Source organism: Physeter macrocephalus, chromosome 6, assembly GCF_002837175.3.
Source record: "Physeter macrocephalus isolate SW-GA chromosome 6, ASM283717v5, whole genome shotgun sequence".
NCBI lineage: Eukaryota > Metazoa > Chordata > Mammalia > Artiodactyla > Physeteridae > Physeter > Physeter macrocephalus.
Window position 1 is genome coordinate 57,535,941 of NC_041219.1, and position 7,314 is coordinate 57,543,254.

Below are 7,314 nucleotides of genomic sequence, written 5' to 3' on the forward strand. Positions count from 1 at the left end.
ACCCCCCGCGTCCACCCACCCCCTCGTCCATCCACCCCCTCGTCCATCCATCCCCTCGTCCATCCATCTCCTCATCCAACCATCCATCCATCCATCCATCCATCCATCCATCCATCCTTTACTGTGTGCCTACTAAGTTACAGGTACTTTTCAGGATTCTTTATGTATCTGATCTCATTTATTCCTCCCAATAACTTTATGAGATAGGAATTATTAGTGCTATTTTATACCCAAAGAAATTAGGATCCAAGAAGGTTAGTTACCTGATAGGGGTTACACTAGTGCCCTAGTAAACGGCTGAGCTGGGATTTTAATCCAGATCTGAGTAACTCCAACCTAATGGGTTTTTTTTAGCTCTTCTGCATTCCCCACACTGTTTTCTTCAGAAAATTGTATTTTTCAGGTATTTGCAGATATGCTCCACACGGACGATCCTCCTTTTTTAGGCTGTAATTTGCCAACACACACCGGGGGCTCAGAGAAGTCCTATAGTACCTTTGTTTAATCCAGCGTTCACGGGTTCCACTGGTCATGGAACTTCTTGGGTAGCAAACTAGCCAGTTCCAGGGCAGTCTGAGAAAAGTGGCTTGACGCCGTGGCCCGACCGAGGACCCTGACCCAGGACTCCTGCCCCCAGCAAGGTATGTTTTCCTTCTGCCGACAGATAATGACCTGACCTTAAGCCAAGCAACACTCCTTCCCCTTGCGTCTCCGTGACGCTCTCCTTCCACACGCCCTTCACCTCTGTTCTCTCCCCGCACATCTGCATGGGGGCAAAGGGCCCAGGAGACTTTGCAGAAGTGACAGGTTTGGTCTGCAAGTCAGCACTGCATGTACACTGGGACCTTCTCATCCCATCTCCCGGCTCGGAGCCTTAAACGGTTACTGGCCCAGGGTGGGAACCCATCTTCCTGGGGGTTCTCGCCTTATTCCCCACCGCAGACTCTCCTGCGGGGCTGTCCAGACAACAGCCTTGCTTTCTACACTCGGTCTCTCCACTCCCAGCTTCAGCTTCGGGAGAGCAGTTATCGGGACTTATCTCTCAAGTTTCTCTTTCCATCCTCCTCACAGTTCTCTCTCTCTGAAAAAAGAGACAAGACAGGCCGGACCAACGTGGGCGTGAGCACCCCAGGCTCAGAAGGGATTCTACCTGCTGCCCCATAGAGACCGGGCCCCGCCTCTGCCCACCCAGAGCCGGGAACCAGGGCCCAAGGGCGACACAGTGGCGTGTCCGCCTGGGGGAACCCCCCTCCCCCATCCTGGGGCTGCCCCACGTTCCCCCCCCTCCCCCGCCTCCCCGCGGGAGGCAGCGCACATCACCTCCCCGGGCTCCAGGCCCTGACTCACTGCAGTGCCTCGACGTCACTGCCTGGGAATCTGCAGCCTCAGCTGCTCCAAGCAGGACCACTGCTCTGCACCACAGGGGCCAGCCACCTCCCTGTTGTCCGCTAGCGGACTGCCTTTTCCAATGAGCTCAAGTCACCCCGAACGTGTAACGCCAAGAGGGGCTGGAGATGGCCTCCAGAACGTGCACAGGGCACCCCTTTACCTAGTGAACAAAATGCACAGCTGAACACATGAGCTTGTACTCCCCCGGGCCTCACCAGTATCCGTCCTTCTCCAGGCCCCAGGAAGAGGCAACCAGGGCTCCCTGGGACCCCACACAAGCCAGAACAGAACTGAAGGGTGATGCATTACATGTTGATTGTTTCTGATACAGAACCAGAACAGTGAAGATTGAGGCTGAGATGGAGAAGGGAAATCTACCTCCCCCCAAATAGCAGGCAACCCAGAAGAAAGCTACTAGGATAACAAATGCCCGATGGAAACCAGGAGATCATCCTCTCTTCCTCTCTCTTCCTCTCCCCTTCCATCCTTATTTACCATGTAGTCAATAAATATGGATGGGAGAGAAGGAGGGAAGACAAAAGGGCAGGAAAGAAAGCCTCAAATTCTCCTGTCTGGGGGCGTCCCTGCTGTGCTCTTTTCTTGCTCCTTCTTGAGTCTGGGGAGAAAAATACCAGGCAGTTACCCCAGGGCTGCCCTAGAGTTGCAGGCTCGCTGTCACCACTGGTTGGTGTTAGGGACACACTCTTGAAGTGAGGCTCTAGCCCCAGCTCTGCAACTGATTTGCTCTGTGACCATTCGTGAGCCAGAAGGAAAAAAAAAATTAAGTTCCTCACCAAATTTCACCTTGAAAAGTAAAATGATTTTCAGAACTATGCTCATTAGTATATCATCTCCTTTTTACCCCCAAAGTTTCCGGTTCCCCCCGAAGCGGGCCACTGATATGCTGTCTAATGAAAACTCTTTGATGGTTGTGTGGTAAAGAATTAACCTCAACCAAAGAGAGGTCAGGCCTTCGCCCTCAGCTCCTGGGAGGTGATCTCCAGCCTCTTAGAATGCCACACCTGATGGGAGTGTCTTTGTTTGCCTGGGGGATTTGGCCACCAGACGGTCCAACAATGTGATTTATGATGGGCTCTCTGGGCTGCATCGTATCAGTTCTACCCCCAGATGGGTCAGAGACTCAAGGACAGCCATGCAGATGGCACGTAATTAAGCCCCAATAAAAACTCCAGACACCAGAGCTCAGGGGGGTTTCCCTGGCTGGCAATTCTTTGTGTCATGACACGCTGCTGCTGGGAAAGTTACACCGTCCTGACGCCACGGGGAGAGGACAGTTGCGTTCTGTGCGTGGTACTTTCTTGAACTCCACCCATGAGCTTCTTCCTTGGCTGATGTCAACCTGTATCCCTTCCCTCTAATAAACCGTAACTGCGAGTATCATATTTTTCAACAAATACTTCTAGCGAGTTACCAAGCCCAAGGATAGTCTTGGGGACCCCCGAACTTGCAACTGGTGTCAGAAGTGAGAGTGGTCTCATGCAGCTCAGGCCTCCCAACTTTACAGTTGGCTAACTCTTCCCAGTTGGTCTTGACTTTTATGGCAGATAATATTAATAGACTAGTAGGTGGTGCCTCCACTGGTAAAGGCTTTCTGAAACTAGTGGTCTGTTAAACTGACTTCATGAAGACCCTTCATTCATGAAGAGATTGTACAGACATCGTTAAACCTAGTAATCAGCTTTTAGAATTGTGTAAATACAAGCACAGGATCGCCATGGTTCCAGGATTGCAAGCTTTGGGAGTACTGATAATCCCTATTAGAGGCAGCAGCTAGGAGTTCGACAGACTTCTTCCACGCACCCTCAGCACTTAGTTTGTGCTGCTGATATACACGCTTTGCTTTCTGCTCTTTTTGATTATCTGTGTGTCTTGGTGCATATGAGGCGGGGAGCTCCCTGGGAGCACTGACTGCATCTTACTTATCTTGTGCTTTCTGGAAGTCAAGGCACACAGTAACGCACAAAACATTTGATGAATCGAACTGGATTTGCTGATCTTCCCAAGACGGTAAAGCAGTTGTGTCTGTGCATAAGTGGTTATTACAGTCCCAGAAACATGTTCTCTTCAAACTGTGAGGCTACATAAAATTTTACAGGTCTCCTATTCCTACCTAAGATATCCAAAAGGAAAAATCAACAGGGGCGGCGGAGCACAGAACCACAAACTCACGTGGGATTTCGGAGATCTGGGTTCCGCTGACAGCCTCAAATTCGCTGGTGGTCACGTGACCTTAGACAAGTCCCTTGACCTACGGACCAGGTCTTCTCACCTGTGAGACACGGAGAAATACCGTGCCCTCTGGCCACCCACAGATGGCAGGAGGTAATGAGTATAAAGCTCATACTATTACAAGTTCAGATTCCACAGACATTTCCTGAGCATCTACCACCTGTCAGATACCCTAAAAGGTACTTGCACACCATTGTTTCGTCCCATTAAGTCCTCGTATTCTGGTATTGAAGGTAATAATGGGTGGGTGCAGAGGACACAAGACTGGCCAGGAGTTAGTCGATAATTATTGAAATTAGGTGAGGAAGGATGAAGGTGCATTCTATTATTTCCTCTATTTTTGGGGTGTGTTTGACGTGTTCCGATAAAACACGTTTTAAACAATCCTCTTGGCGACAAGGTGAAGCCGGTCTGACGAGTCCCACATTACCCGTGGGAAACCGAGGCTCAGAGCTGAGGAGACGTGTGGGTTCCACGGGATGTTGAAGGTGGACGTGGGTCTAGGAGCCAGGTTCCTACTTCTATGCAATTTCCCACCTCCCCGCCCACCGAGCTCTCCATCTCTGGGGAGACAACGGGCCTGCGTGGCTGGCACCTGCTCGCTCAGAACCACACTTGCCTCAGAAAGGGGCTCTCGGGAGGTCTAGGTTTGCTTCCAGGTGGATCATTGCAAACAAGTCAAGAGAGGGCTTCCCTGGTGGTGCAGTGGTTGAGAAACCGCCTGCCAATGCAGGGGACACGGGTTCGAGCCCTGGTCCAGGAAGATCCCACATGCTGCGGAGCAACTAAGCCCATGCGCCACAACTCCTGAGCCCGCGAGCCACAACTACTGAGCCAGCGTGCCTAGAGCTCGTGCTCCGCAACAAGAGAAGGCACCGCAGTGAGAAGCCCGCGCACCACAACGAAGAGTAGCCCCCGCTCGCCACAACTAGAGAAAGCCCGCGTGCAGCAACGAAGACCCAAAGCAGCCAGAAATAAATGAATAAATAAATAAACTTATATTTTTTTTAAAAAGTCAAGAGATGAGAGAAACAGCTTTCCACCTTTCTCTCCTGCACCAAGGACCCCTTCCCACACTTCATTAGAGAAATCCAAGGAATGTGGGGACTCATCAAAGTCACCACCGTCATCCGTGAGCATCTGCTGAGTCCCCAGGGCACTGGGCAGGCACTGCTGGAGATTCCACAGGTGTGTGACACACAGGCCTGCCCCTCAGCAACTTCCTCAGATCTCTCGTGACATGTTTTAATTTATTAGCTAACCGTACAAAGAGACAAAAATATCACCACAGTACTCTTCACCCTCAAAAGGATTTGCTCTAGAATGGAGAGAGAAAGAGGCCTGCCCATCGCTTCTGCAAAGGAAGAACTGTGCGTGTGTGTGTGTGTGTGTGTGTGTGTGTGTGTGTTTAAAAACACAGGCTCAGAGAATGTAACTCGCCCAACCCACATAGCTAGTACATGGCAGAGGGAGGATCCAAGACTAGGTGATCCAAATCCAAAATCTGGTTGCTTAGCCACTGGGAAATACTGATTCCAGGTATGCAGAAAAGGAAGAAGTGTGTGTGTGTGTGTGTGTGTGTGTGTGTGTGTGTGTGTTGTGTGTGTGTGTGGTGTGTGTGTGCGTGTGTGTGTGTGTGTGTGTATGTGTGTGTCAAGGCAGGGGGCAGATGGAGCTGAGCAAAAGGAAACACATTTCTCAAAGGCCACCCTCGGGACATGCCCGTCTGCAGCTCTGGGGCTGTGCAGCTTGCATTCGTTTGGAAATTCAACCCTGGGATGTATACAATTTCCCCCAAATAACCCCGTGAAGGGAAAAATAACAGAGAGTAAGTGACACCAACGGTACTCAAAAGCATGGAGACATAGTCAACTGTTTTCTTTACTCTGATCATAGTCTGCCAAAGCCCATGTGCTAGAAATCTCTCTGTTCAAAGAAAATCACCAATTGGGTTGTGTGCGCTCATCCCGCGCTTTAACTTTTTCTCAAGCTCTTGCAGCCACACATCGGAGGGCCCAAGCAGAACACACCAGCGAGCGTGGGAAACATTGCCCATCACCTCTCCAACCTCAGAAACTCCCGCTGGGGCCTACTGTGTGATAAGCCATTTCACACATTACACCGGGGGTCTCCTCCTGGCTGGGGGCTGGGAGGGACAGTCCCTAAAGGTTCCCTCCATTCTTCCACTCTAAGTTCTACCTTGCCTTCTAAGTCAATGAACTCTTCAAGCCATGCCTGGATTCCCCATGTGCCAAGTTCTCCGTGGCCTCACCAGGGTTGTCAAGAACCAAGGGACCATCAGCAGAGCAAGAGCTAAACCCGTGACCAGGCCCGCCCCCCTCTAATCCAAGGACACGTAAACATATATCAACTTTAAGATGCTGGCACAGAAGTCAAAGCTAAGCTCTATAACTATGGTCCTTTACAAGGCACAAGGTGCTGTCGGTGCCTTCTCGGGGGCGGGAGCTCTTCACGCCCCACGCGCGGGGAAAGATCACAGAGGCCTGGTAGCTTCTGCACTCTGCCCTCCTGAACACTCTAGACTGAAAAGCAGAGGCCTTGCCAGTGTGGAGTCATGCATCTATAATCTAAGGTGCACCAAAGATTGCCAGCAGCCATCAGAGGCCAGGAGAGAAGCATGGGATGGCTTCTCCCTCCAGAAGGACCCAATTATGCCGACATCTTGATTTTGGACTCTGGCTTCCTGACCTGTGAAAGAATAAACTTCTGTTGTTCTAAACCAAAAAAAAAAAAGAAAAGAAAAGAAAAGAAAAGGAAAGCAGAGGCCTTGGGTTAAAGAATTAATTCCTCTGAAACCATGCTTCCTTTCAGGTCAGGTTTGTGCCTAGGGTGGAGGATCCCTGACGTCAGCTACCTGGTGTAAGGGAGTCCGCTTTTTTTTTTATTTTAATTTTTTTATTGACGTATAGTTGATTTGAAATGTTGTACCAATCTCTGCTGCACAGCAAAGTGACTCAATTATACACATATAGATGTTCTTTTTTTTAATGTTCTTTTCCATTATGGTTTATCCCAGGAGACTGGACATAATGCCCTGTGCTCTACAGTAGGACCTTGTAGTTTATCCATTCTAAATGTAACACTGTGCATCTACCAACCCCAAACTCCCAGTCCACCCCTCCCCCACCCCCTTGGCAACCACAAGTCTGATCTCTTATGTCTGTGATTCTGTTTCATAGACGGGTTCATTTGTGCCATATTTTAGATTCCACATATAGGTGATATCATATGTTGTTTGTCTTTCTCCTCCTGACTTACTTCACTTAGTATGATGATCTCTAGGTCTATCCATGTTGCTGCAAATGGCATTATTTTGTTCCTTTTTTATGGCTGAGTAGTATTCCACTGTATATAGGTACCACATCTTCTTTATCCATTCATCTGTCGATGGACATTTAGGCTGTTTCCATGTCTTGCTACTGTCAGTCGTGCTGCTATGAACATAGGGGTGCGTGTATCTTTTTTTTTTTTTAACATCTCTATTGGAGTATAATTGCTTGACAACGGTGTGCTAGTTTCTGCTGTATAACAAAGTGAATCAGCTATACGTATACATATATCCCCATATCCCCCCCCCCTTGCGTCTCCCTCCCTCCCACCCTCCCTACCCCACCCCTCTAGGTGGTCCCAAAGCACCGAGCTGGTCCCCCTGTG

The 7,314-nt window shown here is 49.7% G+C and overlaps 1 protein-coding gene and 1 long non-coding RNA gene across 9 annotated transcripts in view; one reads left to right on the forward strand and one right to left on the reverse strand.

Moving 5' to 3' along the window:
* LOC129392186 (uncharacterized) overlaps nucleotides 1-1,104 on the forward strand; it is a 2,896-nt gene extending 1,792 nt beyond the window's left edge. The window contains exons 2-3 of the long non-coding RNA XR_008617659.1: nucleotides 404-641; nucleotides 1,072-1,104. This is a non-coding gene — a long non-coding RNA (uncharacterized lncRNA). The remainder of the gene's footprint in view (nucleotides 1-403; nucleotides 642-1,071) is intronic.
* The window catches only part of ANO2 (anoctamin 2), a 299,540-nt gene that overhangs the window by 86,843 nt on the left and 205,383 nt on the right, over nucleotides 1-7,314 (reverse strand). The window lies entirely within an intron of this gene.